The 15,969-nt window shown below is 38.8% G+C and overlaps 1 protein-coding gene across 3 annotated transcripts in view; it reads left to right on the top strand.

Moving 5' to 3' along the window:
• The first annotated feature begins 1,841 nt into the window (after positions 1–1,841).
• Positions 1,842–15,969, top strand: part of TENM3 (teneurin transmembrane protein 3) — a 2,090,952-nt gene continuing 2,076,824 nt past the window's right edge. For all 3 annotated transcript variants that reach the window (XM_064477579.1, XM_064477578.1, XM_064477577.1), the window contains exon 1: positions 1,842–1,939. The gene's annotated coding sequence lies outside the window, so the exon portion shown is untranslated. The remainder of the gene's footprint in view (positions 1,940–15,969) is intronic.

The following is a 15,969-nucleotide window of genomic DNA, read 5'->3' as shown; positions in this document are numbered from 1 at the left end:
GGCAATTTCTGAGAAAAGATCTAAAACACTAAGGGATGGTTATCTATTGGATACAATTCAGAGAAATCAGAAGTTATTTTTTGCACAGAAAAGAAAACAAAATAATTGAGTGCATGCTATATGAGATAATGGTAAACACTCTAGTCTCACGGTGTTTCTATACCTGGAGCTCTAGTAAAACACAGCCCAAGACTGCTAGGTCTGTGGAGGACAAGTTACCGAGGAAAGGAGACCTGATTCCAAATCCAAGTGGTGAGATTTGCGTTCTAGTCTTTGGGTTGACGCTTAGTTTACTGGATGTTTATTTATCTAGCTCTATTCTAGAATTACTTCCTTTGAATTTTTTTTCTCTCTCCATGACTGAAATCACGAACCTGTAACACAAAAACAAAAACAAAAAACCAGGTTTACCTAATGGGAAGCCTGGAAGGGGTTTGCCTTGGAGAAGCTGTTCCAAAGTGGAGTCGGGAAGACCCAAGTGGCGGACGGATTTCACTGAATCAGAACTGGGCTCTTTCCAGCCGGCCGTTCAGGTTGAATGGGGTGGGGGAGGGCGGTCGGCTCTAAGGTCATCTCTCCTGCAGTTTGGGGAACCAGGTTGACTGTCACTGAAAGACGGTGGCACCAGCGGTCAATTGATGTTTGAGAGCTCATTTGGGGGCGAACCGTAGCAGCAAAAACATCGGCGCTCGGGAGCTTGTAGATGGATTTGGAGCGTACCGTGGGCTTCCCAAACTGCGCCTGGAGGCTGTGGTCCGGAGCCACCTCCTTCATTTCCTAAAAGGGTTAAAAAGCCCGCCCAGCCCCGGCGCGCGGTGCCGCACCGGGGGCGGACTGCACCTTCCCTGACAGTCCGGGGAGAGGAAGGGCGGGGAGGGGGGAAGCCTAACTGCGTAGCATTTAAACCACCGTAGTTTTTTTTTTTTCTTTCTTTCTTTTTTTAAAGGGAAACTCGCGTCTCCCCTGGCTGAGCGATGGCGCGCTTTGGAGCGTCCCCGGGGGGTTAGGGCAAGCCTCAGGGCGAGCAGGAAAGGCTGCGGGGCGGTGGTCGGCAGGAGGGGGCTGAACCTCCTCACCCCCGGGGCGCGGGAGGCGGCCGGGTCCGGGCGCGCAGGGACGGTCGCCCGCGCGCAGGGGCTCGGCCGCCGTGAGGAGGGCGCCGCGCACGACTCGCCCCGCGTCTTCCTCACCGCAGCCGGCGGGCGACCGGGCGCACCATCCTTACCGCGCCTCCTCTGACTCCGCTCCCCTCAGTTCCAGCGGGCAGCCCGGCGTCCTCTCCCTCCCCGCCCGCTCGGGCGCCCGGGCCCCCAGCCGCCGACCCCGCGCCCCGCTCCGGCGCGCACCCCGGGGCCGCCGCAGCCCCCTCCGCCAGTCGCGCGCAGCCCCGCGCAGCCCCGCCACGCTGCAGCTGGAGCGCCGGCGGCCGGGCGCGCAGACTTGGGGGCGGAGGAGGAGGGGCAGGGCGGGGGCGGGCGGCGCGGGGAGGGGGACGGAGCGCGGAGGAGGAAATAAATAAATAAAACAATAACCTCCGCGCCAATAAGAGCGAGGGAGAGAGAAAGACGCGGCCAGAGAGCCCCCGGTGCCTGCTCGCTCGCCTCTGAGAGGCTCTCCCGGCGCGCGCGCGTGTGTGTGCGTGAGTGTGTATTTGCTGGGACTGGAGCTGGAAAGTTCAAACTAAACGTGTTGCTCGCGCCGCTTGTCGAGGCCGCGGCGGAGGCTGCCCAACTTCTCCGGGCCGAGTGCCTGGCGGTGCCCGGCGCCCTTGGCGCGGCGGCGGCCCCTCGGCCCTGCGCCCGGGCGCGGCGGCGGCGGCGGCGGCGGCGGCGGCGGCTCCGCTAACGCGGGAGGGAGCCCGCGGCCGGGGCTGGACTCTCGCCCCGCCACCTCCGGCGACGCTCTCGGCTCAGCCTCGGCGCCTGGCGACCGCAGAAAGGTACGTGGCACTTTCATGCACGGCTTCTACCTCAGCACAGCCGGCGTGTGTCGCGTGCGGGCTGCCCGGGCTCTTTCCTCTCCAGGAGCGGTCAGCATTTGTCAAACTTTCCCTCCGCCTCGCCCTGCCCGCGGCGGCTGCAGCCGGCCTCCCTGGCCGCGCGGGCCCCGTTGGCGGAGGGGCACCGAGCGGGGTGGGGGGCGGGGAGGCTCCGCTGGCGGCGGTGTTGCCCATCTGGATTAAAATCGCGTTTCTAATGGAGGCGCGGGTCCTACCGTGCGGGGGTATCCTTCATTACGGTGTTCCCTGTGATGCTTGTGATGGTTTTCCTTGGCTCTTCTGCACGGAAGGACGTTCAAGTTTGCGGAAAAAGGTACATGTAAAGCAGGGGAAGTTTGCAGCCTCTCGACTCCGAGAGAGGAGTAACCCTTTCTTTGCAGTAGCAGCAGTGTGGCGGTGGCGGCGGCGGTGGCAGGGACAGGGGCCTGGCCGGTGGCGGCAGCGGCACGTTGTCCCGTCTGTGACTGGGAGCTGGAGGAGAAGTGCGGCCGCCTGGGTCGGAGAGCGCGACGCTGGAGCTGCCTGCAGAGATGCTGCGGAGGAGAAAGCTGAGGGCTCCCTGGTCGTTGGGTAAATCCTGTTTGGAGAGACATTATTTTCTCCTATGGTTATTTATGGGCTTACCGATAGACATGCTTAAAAAAATCTCTTGAAAACTTTTATGCATATATTTCCATTTTCCCGATTAGGTGAACGCCTGTAGTATCTCTAGGATAAATGTCAACATCTGTGGTTGGAGCAGGGCGCAAACCTGCAATGAATAAATAGACTAGTTCCTTCTCGTCCGTGTTATATCCCCTATGCTGAAGTGTATGTTCTGTGCCTTAGGATTTTCGTGACGATTGTGGGTTCTTAATGAATACATTTTTAAAAATTTACGGTGAAATTGCAACCCTTAGCGTAACAAAAATTAAAAAGTCACAGTAAGTTTCTCAGGCAACGTGCTTGAGCCTTTTGAAGCCACCTGCTGAATTAGTTCATGTTACTTTTTAGAGGTTGCCACTTGGTGCAGGAGATGTAGGCACATCCAGCAGATGGAGCAGTGGAAAGCTGTACTTGAACCTGCCTAACACTCATTTATCCCCATTCAATCATGATGATACAAAAAAAAAAAGTATATGGAGCTCATTTTAGGAAAAGAGACAGTGGATTTTCTGTCCCATTTGAAAAAAAAATGCATGCCAACTAAAATATAATTGGAGTGTATCTGTAGAAACTTCACTTCTTTAAACTCATTTCTCCCAAAATACATTAAAAAGTAGTTCCTTGTTCAGATTAGAGTATAATGTGATTTATTCATGCCAAAAATACCAGTTGGCCCAATATTTATATTTTGGGGGTGATTCACAGCACCTTGGAAGACAATTTATCTTGCTGTAAGTCTAATTACTGCATTATAATTTAAATGTATTTAAAAGCCATCCACATTTTCAATTTGAGTACTTTTCAGTAGTTTGAATGTAACAGTTTGTGTTTCACAGGAGTTAAGCTAGGCCGGTATATGTATTTCTTGGAATAATTTACTGTAGCCAAAATTGAAAAAGAAAAGTTGATAGAACTTTTTAGTAATTCTGGAAAATGCTGTCTCTTGTTCCCCAGACTTACATTAATTTTGGAACCTCTGTGACCTGAACATATTAATTGTACATCAAAATAGAAAGGGAAAAACCTTGGAAGGCTGTCTTTCTGTAACTGTACATTGGTAATTATGGTGACAATAATAATGTAGGGAGAGAATCTGCCTTATAAAGTTTTGAAAACTTGACCTGAAGTCATGCATCTGACAGTGAAATTTTAAAGTTAGCAGAGAAAAACAGGCTGCCCATTTTAAAGACAAAGCAAATTCTTAAGAAACTTCAGGTCTTTGCTGGGCTGCTTCAGGAAAGAGCTGGTTCTTGAATCTGGTCTCCTCATCTTCAGTCTCTGTTCCTTTAATTGTGTTTTGCTGTAGATTTTACTGTGACATAGAACTCTGCTTAACTAGTCTGGCTGAAGTGAGCTAGGTTTAATTTTATTACTTTAGTAATTTAAAAGTTACGGGTATATACCAAACATCTTAAGAAATTTGAGGACTAATAGGGTGCTTTTGGGAAATGTAGTACCAGTAATTATTTGAACTGTACTTGCTTTACATTGAGTGCACATGTTTATAAAATACATGATTATTTTCTAAATCATCAGATAATGTCTTTAGCAAAGTACTTAATTATGCATTCTAAAAACTCTATTTCCTTTAGATTAATGTAATGCTAAGGAAGGCTTGGAAGTTCCCCTATTGTAAAATAATATAGTTACCTTCTGAAGGAACTGATTTTATCTTGTCTGTTACCGCACAGATTCATTATAAATTTTTCTAAATTTGTCACATGCCATTGCCCTTCACTCATTGTAAAACCAAGAGGATTTCAGTGTGAGATGCTGAAAGATTTATGCCATGTTTAAATGTTTAAAATATGAGAACTAGACATTTACTAATTTTTATCATTATTAAGCATGTTAAATTCCTCAAGCATAACTCTTATTGATAATTTAAAAAGTAGCTAGTAACAGCAATGTTAGTTTAGTAAGATAGAAGTGAATATATTACAGTCATTGCTTATGTGATATATGCATTTCAAAGAAAACCAAGTATGTTTATAGGGTTTTTCGCCTAAATTCAATCTCAATGAAATGTTGATGAAATTCATGTAATTTTGATACAACGTGGATCTATAGATAGATAAATAACATTTTTGGAACTTTAAAAAATGCTCAACACTGTCCACATACAGTAGTGAGCTTGCTCAGTTAAGTTTATTTGGCAGAATCATATAGCACATTACTGAAGTTGGGTTCAAGTTTAAGAGGGAAAACCTTGAATAAGAGGGCAGATAGATACATAGAGAGCATTAAGACTCCTGGTAATGACAGTGGTAGTGTATTGATGAATTCTGGAAATACTTTAATTATTAACTTTTATTTTTAAAACTATAGGATCACAGGCTCTTTTAAAGTGTCTGTTAAATTGTGTGCCTCTATTAACCCAAGCCTCCTTTTTGTAGCTTGGCAATTACTAAGTGTTTGTCCTTCTTATTATAGTGATTTTCATCAATTTTCTGCATTATTTCTGTCTTGCTTCTACGTTTTCATGACTCTTCTGTTATAGCTGTAGTAGGTAGTTTTCTTCCAATAGCATAAAATGTAACTACTGGTTTTAGACTGAAATATATTTCAACTGAATGGAACTTTACAAAAACATTTAAAGGTATTGAGAGATTATGAAGAAGCAGTGAGTTTTTTTTTCCTCCATTAAATCATCATCTAAGAGATAAAATAGGTTTATCAGTCAGTGAAGATCAAACAGAAGATGAGATCTTTTTATCCCTTAATTTCTTTCTTGTCACCAGACTGTTTACTTCACCTGTAATATAAAGTATGACTGAGTATGACTTTCACTTGTAATTTCTAGAAGATACATGTATATTTGAAGCTTGAGTTCTATTGGGGCAGCACTGTTAGTTCTAACTTAGAAGAGTTTTAAGCAGTATATATAAGAGAACAGTTGTAAAATAAGAAAATAAGAATTCTGGGTGAGTGCAGCAGTTAAAAATGTACCTTGGAATATAAGTCTTGGCAGAAATGATGAGAATCTGACGATATATTTCAAATGATATTTCCAACTTTGAATATTACTCTGACTTAATCTTTATATACCTATGATGTATTGGGTACAGATAGCTTTATATTTAAGAACTCTTTTCATTTCAATCAGCACTTACTTTTATAAAACTCTACCAAGAATAAATTTAGGTTAATTATATGTATATTTATAATTATCTGTATAAATCATATATATGTTCACATTTTTAACGTGAGTACAATTTTGCTGTTACCATATCAATAACAAGGGCTGGATTTTATTTCATTGATGATCCAGAATTCTTTTTGAAGCCCTAGTGACTTCAGATAATTTTTTCTGTATGATTGTGTAGGGCATTACTAATTCTGCCATTTGGCTTTAGAGATATTCAGCCATAGAAATATGAATGGATAAGTCACGTTACTGTTTACCTCGCTACGATAAAACTCGTGATTAATCCCTAAATATAGCATATTATATGGATTATTTATAATGCTATTTAAAAGTTAAAATCATTGGATAAGATTAACAGAGGTATTTTCTTTGTAGTGGTGGGAAACAGTCTTCAACATTTTTATAAGACCTACATTTAGAAATTATTTCTGAAGAAGGTGCATGAATCAAAACTTGGTATCAGATTAGTGGAAAAAAATTAAGTTTTTAGCAGAATCATTTATCAATGAGTACAGTAAATGTATCTTTCTGGGCTTTTTTTTCAAGAAGTAGGAGATTTGAAAGAGGTTGAGAGAGGCAAAATTAAAAGATAGAAAATGTAATTATGAAAGAATTCACTACCTGATATTATTAGAAGAAAACAGTTGCCTAACTGGCATTTACATTATGATCGGGATGTTTTATGATTTTGATTGTTTTACAACACACCATGCCCTAAATAATTGTTTTGTTTTCTAATGTGAATATTTTCAAAGTTTTGAAATATTTGACTAGTTTTCACAACTTTGTGCCTAAAGACAGGTATAATGCTGTTGGCAAATTGAAAGACTGAGTAACTGTTTCTAAAAGTTCAAATTTATATTACTTCATATATTTCTCAAAAGTCTGCATTATTACTACTTTGCTAGTAGTTTTAAGATTATAGATCGTAAAGGAGTCCTAGTCACCTCCCCATATTTACTGTAGTGCAGTATGTTTAGGAATCCGCTGGTCTTTTGCTGGACTTTTGTAATAAATATCGATCGCCATTATTGTATGACAGGTATGTTTGATGCTAACATCAGATTTCGAACATTATCGTACAAAATAAACAATCCAGAAAATGCTCTATGTCTATAGAATTTGCTGAACTAGTGCCCCAGGCAAGTAAGAGCAGAAAACATCCTTTCCTAGCCTCAGTTCCAGGAGGATGAAGGCAAGTGACTGAGGTCACCTGCTCACACCTGATTGCTTGCCTTTCTGTTTATGCAATAAATTTATTAAGAAAATGTGATTTTAACATTTTTTAAACCTCCCTGTATTTAATGAGAATAAATAATGGCTACAAATTATCAACGCATTCATGGACTACATCGATATTTAATATTTTTTGCCCTGTAGCACAGTCGTTATTCATTAAGTGTTAACTAAAGCAGAAAGATTTATTCCTGTTACATTTTAAAAATGAAAAATATTTCGGCAGTTAAAGGGTGATAACAGCATGCACTGGTTTAGAATAGTTATTAATAAAACTAAGAAGAACTTGATGCAGTTTTCAGAAATTTGTTTTATTATTTAGGAGATAAATATTTCTAGATTTAAGGTGTGATTTTATACAAAATTAACAGCAGCATAAATAAAGAACCCCATATCTCAGCAGATATGACAACTAGAAATGATAGATGGCTCTCCGTGTGTGTGTGTGTGTGTGTGTGTGTGTGTGTGTGTTAATTTTGTGTGTTAATTAGTTTGTATTGTCCTTAGAATAGAATATCCTGAGAGAAGAATGGTGTCCTGTTGAACATAAATTTGAAAGTTAAGTGACTATATTATTGAAAAACAAATATGTCAGTTTACTTTTTATCCCTGAACTTTTTTTTTCTTGGAGAATATTTATCTAAATTTAGACAGCATTCATAAGCTTGATCAAAAATTATTTAAAAGATAAATATCACGCTAAATGCTCTATAAATATTGGGCTCTTCCTCTCATTGTTCTGTTCACGTTACCAAATTAAAAAGCACAGAACACTGATATTTTTCTTTTAAGTTCAGGTACAAGGTACAAGATAATCCAAGAGTTAACAGCCGGAGAATATTTGTCTGGTGGAATGTATCATAATTGCTTATTCTCATTGTCTTATAAAGCTGCTATTTAATTTCAATCTTATGTGGTATGTAGAAGTTTCTTTATGTAAAGTAAGTTTGTTTTATGATCAAATTAAATACAATATAAATACCTTGCATTCTTATGTGTGATACATATAGATAGATATATAGTTTAGAAATACTAAATTTTTATTTTGTGTTTATCATTACTTATACTGTAGGTCTTTCCTAAAATACAGATCCAAGAGCTGTTTACCATTGAGAGTTTCCTTATTCATACTTTTTTTACTGTACTTTTACATACAACTTAATTTTTTTTATTAAATTGAGAGCATTTGATAATATTTTAATTATTGCCAACTTCATTTCGCTTTGATTCAAAAATACATTAAAATTGCCAAAAGTAGTATTAGACTTTAAATACATTTTTTCTAAAAGTTATTTGTGTAAATCAAACGTGTTTCTCATTTCTTCAAGATGCTATTGGTAACTCTAAGATCAAAACTAATTAAAAGTTTATTTTTAATATAATTTTGGGTCAGTAATATTTCTTTTATGTTTAGAGTCTATTTGTTTTTGGAAATCTCTTAATAAGATGTTATATAAAATGCTGTTTCTTATTGACGTTTGTGGGGCATATTATGCTTTTTGAGATTTTGCCTTTTAAACAATTAATAATGATTATTTTGAACAAAAAAGAAGACAAGAATTTAATGGCTAGCATATATATATATATATTTGAATATAAATTTTAATTAAATGAAAAGAATGACCTAATCCAAAGCATATATATAAAAGAAATCTCAACATTTGATTTTATAAATTTTGAGGGAAAATAACCTTGAAATAGTTATGTGCAGAAAACAGTGTTAATAATTGCGTTTTCAGTTTCCTGATACTGATTTGGCAAGATTTCTGTCCAAATTGCCATGCTAATAATATCTACATAGAATCATTTATAATTTTAATTTTTTTAAAAAGTGTGTTTTTCAACCAGTATTGCCCTCTACTATATTAATAGTTTCCAAGCTTATTTGAAAATTTGAAGTTCTAGTACTTAAAAATGAGACACTTTTGAGGGAAGTATTTAAATAAATCTATTCATATACCAGCAGGGACAATAGTTTTGCTAGTTATGTACTATCATTTGGAAAATTACACATAATATATTCATTTAAAAGTTATTTCCCGTGCTTAACCAGTCATATGTTGAAAGTCTTATTTAAAAATATTTTCCATTGAGCGGTATCAAAAGATTTTATTCTTGTTTAAAGTATGAATAATGCTTAAAACCTTTTTAAAAATAATGTTGGTAATACAAAGTCCAGAAAAGAAAATGTCCTGGTGGGCAAAAGTAAAAGAAAGACACCTCAGCCCTCCCATAGGATTTCAAACAATAAGTTACACAATAATGGGTCAGTAGACACCTCGTCATGAGGCCGGATCTACACAAAAAGGACCTCTACTAAAAGGAACAGAATTTATTCCCAAGGCAGCATCTCTGATCTTACTGACAGTGTTAATATTTGAGACAACTGTTTCTTGTGTATGGAAAAGACAGATACAAACTTGTCCAGAATCCCAGAGGCAAAGTTTGGCCGTCTTCACTGCGTTGCCCCCCCACCCCCACCCCAGGGAGGAGGTGGGTGCTAGCTTTCTGAAGGAAGGTTGGATGCAGCGGGCTGGCTGGGGCGGAGGGCATTGGCAGCAGAGCATATAATAACGTTCTAATGCGGTGCTCACCAAACAGCCTCCAGATAATCGGTTTGCTCCGTGCGTTTTGTTTAGGAAAGAAGGTGTTTGGGGCGGGCTCTTGCATAATCAAGGCAGCTATTTGTTGTATTTCTAATATAAATGACTGAATTGGCATATCAGTTATATATTTCACTCCATTCTGAGAGCTGCTGGAGTAACATCCTCAGATACGGTTAGCTCTGCAGCGCTGACATGCACAGTGACCCAAACCGTAGGACCAAGTCCACCAAAGCGGTGCCGCCACCCAGGGCGGCCCCACAGTGACAATCCCTCATCATCTCACCAGTGAGGACTTCCTTTTCAGAGCCTTCAGAGACAAACACAGAGAACAAGAAGCCCCATCCCCACCTTTTTATTAAAATAGCGTGAAAACAAGGAAAACTAAAATGGCTCAGGGAACAAAAAAGGAAAAAGGGAAGTTGGGAGAAATAAGGTTATGGAAAGAAAATACTTCCAACAGAAATATTCCTATTGTGATGTTTATTGGTGCTTTTAATTATTTACACTCACAGAACCAAAATTTAAGATTTAAAATACAGCCTTAATAATATTTTGAAATTTTAAAGGCTAATTTAATAGAGCCGTCACTTCTTAAAATTCATTGTGTGAAACTTTTTTCCTCTCACTTTTATATTTTTAAGATTTTTCTTTATTCATGTATTTTGAACTACTTTATTATAAATACTGTTCAGTATTTCTTTATGTGATACGATTAAACCACGGTTTTGGTATTCCTTTTCTAACGTCTGAAAGAGTTCTTAAATGTAATAATGCAATAAAATACAAAAGACAAATACAAAACACAGAGCAATACACACAACATATAAGCTAAATATGAATGATATTGTGATGTGTGTGTATCATCTATATTTTGTTCATTATCATATATTTATCATAGCATCCTACGTACACTTTTTAAATTAAAAATATCAGTGCCATTAAATATCTACCACAGCACGAATTTATTGGTTGCTTATTATTTCATTATGTGGATTGAAAAGAAGTTACTGTAATCTCGTATACTTGGATATTTTGGTAGTTTTTTTTTTTTTTTTACATTTTCATAAAATTAGAAAAGCTAAACAGTTTTCTTGTTGTTTGTGTCTTTGTTGCCATCCAAAAGCGTTATTTAAGGTAAATTCTCAAAAGTAAAATTATGTGAGAGGGCATGCCTGAATGGTTTTGATTTTTAATATAATTAGCATAATGTGGTAGCTTTCATAAAAGCATGTTCTCATATAATTGGAACCACCATCCTGTTGTGGTTGACTCTTAAGTGAATCATCGCTTGAAAAAAATTAATTTTCTTATTTTATTATCATAGGCATGACACTGAATGCTGCCAGAATCTGAGATTTGACTTCACTCAAATTTGCGCAATCTTGGGTGGTGTTACTAGCACCAATTTCCTTATCTATAAACCTAGGAGCTTTTAACAAGGCTTAAGAGAGCATTGTCTACACTGACATTTTATTATTCTAACTTTACTCTTAATCTTGGAAAAAAAATAGTGTGTAGGAATAGAAACAAATTGGTGTAAAGATATTTAAATAGTTGTCACTGTTTTGTCACTTAAGCTTAAAAATATTTATTCCCAGTCACTTTAAGTTAGTGGGAAAAGAATGCTTTCATTATGGTTGACTATTTCTCTAGATTAAATAAGTTTCAGAAGTACTTAATAATACTTGCCTGTTAAATGAACTTATGAATTAGATGCACCCTTGTTTGTTGCCTGAAGTCCTGTACCTGATTCTCTAGGGCCATGTTCTCAAAAATAATGTTTCCTCTTTCAGTGCTTGTCTTTCTCCTGATCTCTAAAAATGATCTGTCTATCCAGAGGTTTTGCTTTTAAAAGATGTGTACAAATACTTTCTCAAGGTAATCTCGGAATATATTTGAGGCTATCTGTGGGAACTATGTTTCATGATCATAGAAGATGTTAGTGCTCCCTAAGCTCTGCTGTTTCACACGTTTGTCTTCTAATCTAAGTGTGTGTGTGTGTGTGTGTGTGTGTGTGTGTGTGTGTGTGTACGTACATGCATATGTTGGAGGGAATACAAGTGCACGTAACTTGTCAAACAGTGGACTCTTACACCGATCACACATTCTGTGCTAGTTACCACGCCAAGTCTCCCATCCTGCCTTCCAAGCATGGTAGACAGAGATGAACAGGAATCATAACCTTAACCTCGTCTGAAAGGTCTTTGATCCCTGCTCATGAGTTTGATACTTTATCCCAGAGCTTCCAGGATTTATCCTATCCTGGATCAATTGTATGTAAAATCTGTAACCGGAAAGAATGATTAGTATATTCTAATTAACTGCAATCAAACAGCACATTAAAAAGTTTATACTTTCAATTAGTTATATAAAGACCTTTAATGTAGATAGAAAATTAGAGACAGACCTTCATCAGCAGGCAAATTTCCAGTCAGTCTTGGAGTGAGAACTCAGATTGTCTGTGTTTCCTTATAGAGTCAGCATGCAGTAAGAAGTTTCCAAAGTGCATGGTAGAAGTTCCCAGTGAGAGTGGAATGGTAAATGATGGAGAAACCGAGGCTCCTAGGGCATTCGTGATGAGCCTGTAGTCAGTTTTTCTGCTGTTCTGTTGTGGTTGTTTCCAGCAGTGTTTTTTTGTTTTTTTTCCCTTTACCTTAATACATAGTCTCTGTTAACTAGAGAACCCTAGAGGCTTTGTGATCACATAAATTCCAATTAGGCTAAAATGGTCATACGGGCTGTTCCCTTCGAGGTCACTGCCCTTTACAGTCTACTTCATGTAAAGAAAAATAAACACAAGTGATAACAGGTTACTTTAAATTTAACTAAATGGTCAAAGCCTGAATGCCTTCAAACCATTTTCCTCTAAATAACCTCAGATGCATTCTGTGTGTTCTTCCCAGGGAAAGCTGAAGAAACCTGGTTCTTCGAAATCATAGTTACCTACATAATTTTTCCTTTAACCTCTCTGGTTGCTTTTCTGGAACTGAATGCATTTGTACTTCTTTTTCCCCTAAAATAAAATCCCACATTGCTATTGCAATTATTTATACTTAAATGCACATGAGCCTCGGGCCATATGTTCTTTTCCTGTTTAAGCCCTTAAACCTTTTATACTAAGGAGAACTTTTGTCTCTGGGCTGTTAGCTCCATGGTGTCTGAAGCCCAGCACCTGGCCCCCCCAAACCTTTCCTCCCCTTGCCAGAAGACAGGTCACCTTCCTCCTTCCTGTTCTTTTGATCACCCCCTGCTCTCCTGTCCTTCTTTAAGTGCTGAGGTCATTCCACTCACTTCCCTTGTTTGAGAGTTCACATCCATCTAAGCATCTCCCCCACAGCATCCTGTCCTTAGCCTGAGCATCCGTTTCTAGTCAGCACCTAGGGGACTGTGACCCTGAGAATAACTGAAAAACACTTCTCATCGATACTTAGGAGGAAACCAAGTACAAGTCGAATTAAGGATTTCGGGCAAATTAAAAGGTCATATTTGACTTTTGAGTCTTTCTGTGTGGTTTAAAGAAGGCAGTGGTGATGGAAAGTTTCATGATAGGGAAGGCTGTTAAAATTAGTTCTTGCAGATGCTAGAGAAATACAAGGTATTATCATCAATGAGATCAATAACAAAATGCAGATTTTTATAGGCTGTGTCCTTTCTTTCTCACCACCATGCAGCATAATAATTCATTTGCATATCATTAAGCGTATGTCACAGGAAATGAACCGTTCTTTTGTCAGCAACGTTAGGCGTCTTTTGCTTCCCCAGCATTGTTTGATCAACAGTACACTTTCACATGTCTTGTCATTAAATCTCTTAGGCTTATACTGCCTCAGAGCGTGCTCAGAACTTTAAAAAAGGAGGCAGTTCGCTCTAAATCCAGCCAGTCAACCAGATTTTAAAAGGCAAAGTCATTTTCCAGTAACCTAACGTTTGTGTATTTCTGACATTTTTCTTCAGGTGTTCACCCAGATTTTGCTTCCTTGCTGTAGTTAATTGGGAAGTCAATCACAGGAAATTCTTGATTATGTCTCTGGGAGATGCAGAGAGAGCAGTAACTCCTTTGAAGGAGATCAAAGCCCTGGAAAGAAGTATTGATGGGGATGGTGGCTTTTATAGTTTCCTGGGGCTGCCATGGCCAACTCCCTCTCTTTCTTCTTGTTAGGACACCAGTCATTGGACTTGGTGCTCACCCCAAATCCAAGATGGCCTCCTTTGCAGACCCTCACTTCATTGCAACTGCACAAAACCTTTTTTCCAATTAAGGTCACATTCATAGATGCTGGGGATTAAGAATTGGGCATATCTTTTGGGGGGACGCTCTTCAATCCACGACAGTTAAAAACGACAACTTTGGTAGAACTTAAAGGGTTGATTTTGGAAAGACCATTTAGACTGTGTCACCTACAGAAATTGTCTCTGTAAGTGCTGTAAAGCGTACATATAGCGGTTGGTAGGATTGATAAGTCTTTGCAGTGGTGATTATGTCGAAATCTGAGAAGCAAGATGAATTTAATTCAAGAACTTACATACTGGTAAAACCCTGAACAGGATTCAGGGAATCTAGCAGGAGACCTGGAACTTAAGAAGGACAAGAATAAATGTCCCTGGGAGGACTTGTGTCAGTAGCATCTCTAATGAGGTGGGGGTACTCCACAGCCAGTCCTAATGTTAAGGGTTTCTGTCCTCCCATCAGTTCTACGTGGCGAGCGGAAAGAATCAGTGGTTCAGCAGTGAAATAGAACTGAAGTAAAGTCTTTGGTTCGTCTGTCACTAGTATTGTGAACATAAATATGCTGTGTATTTTCTTTGAACTTTAGTTGTCCTATCTGAAAAGAAAAAGATGAAGAATTATTTTTCATTAGTCTTGGGAAGAAAAATATCTGCCCCTACGGTACTGCTGTCCAAAAGCAGTTTCCATGGGGGGGAAAGCGTTCTCAACCTGCGCTGTCAAAGTGGTAACTGCTAGCCACAAGGTGAGGACTAGGAATGTAGTTCGTTGTAATTGGTTTAGGTTTAAATAACTACTTACAGGCTGTTATATAGGAGAGCAACTCTGGCACAACTTCCGGTGTATGAAAATTTTCTCTTTTTTTTTCCTTTGTTCTTACTCTGTCCTCTTTCTTTTTTTTTTCTTCCCCCCTTTTCCCTCCCCTTTCATTTTTCTTTCTTCCCCCCTCCTTTCTTTCTTTCCTTCCTTCCTTTCTTTCTCTTTTTTTTTTCTCTCTCTCCAGATGCAGTTTTTCACATTTTGGGTGACCAGAAACGGGTATATATGTCTTCAGCTTAGTGAATCTTAACTATCCTCTCTTCACCACAGTAGCTTTTATTCTTTGCAGAACATTGTTGCAACCATTAGTCATATAGCCTTTGAAATCACAGCACTATAAAAAAAGAAAATTAAATATAAATAATTTCTTAGACACTCCTCATGGTTTAAATAATGAATTGAGAACTCTGTTTGCTAGAAGCTGCCTTCTTTGTCCCTCAGTGATGTAGATGTCAAGGATGCTATGATAGTAAGATGTGTGTGTTAATTCAAGACACATCCTGAACCTCCCTTTGTGTGATTTATGGTTTAAAGTACTCATTGTTCTTTTAGTAATTGTATTTTAATTATTTTCGTAGGTGTAGACCCTTAGTAGCTGCAGACCATAAAATGTCATGTATTGTTTTACTTGGAAAGTAATTGGAGATGGTGAAGAGTTTTTGATAATGCTCTGACATCCTCCACCAAAACCTCAACAGAAATAACCCATCTCCCTCTCATATCATATATTAGAACTTAACTTATGACATGGACTTAAAATAAGTGAGACCAAACTGCTAAATTCACAAGGAAAAAGTGACAAACAAAGAGTAATTGAATTAGCACACTTTTGTTTATGAAAGATTAATACAGAAGAATTAAATTGTGGCAAGGTTGGTTTTACTGACATAGTTAATAAGATCACTAGATAGATGAAAAGCAAACTTTGTGCTACACAAGCAAATAAAACTTCATGGTCAAGCAAGCTGTATACCTCACTTTCGTTACCATATACTTAGCCACGCACACATGTGCAAAAAAACCGCCCTGGTAAATTATGAAAAATTGCTAATAATAGACAATTCTTTGTTTTAAAAGTAAAGTAACAAATTTAGGAATAATTAACCCAAAATTAAGAAACTGAAACTACTTGCAGACAATTTAGGAAACAATAGTAAAAAAAAATATATTGCTGCCTACAAAATCTGTGGATATAGACAAAACTGTAATGAAAAGGAACTTAATATCTTAAATACTTTTTACTGAATTAAAAATAAAAGAAAATGAATTATTTAATTAAAATCTGATTTAC

This window comes from Camelus dromedarius, chromosome 22 (assembly GCF_036321535.1).
Source record: "Camelus dromedarius isolate mCamDro1 chromosome 22, mCamDro1.pat, whole genome shotgun sequence".
NCBI classification, from domain to species: Eukaryota; Metazoa; Chordata; class Mammalia; order Artiodactyla; family Camelidae; genus Camelus; species Camelus dromedarius.
Note: the sequence above shows the minus strand (reverse complement) of the source record. Positions and strands in the feature narration are given on the sequence as shown.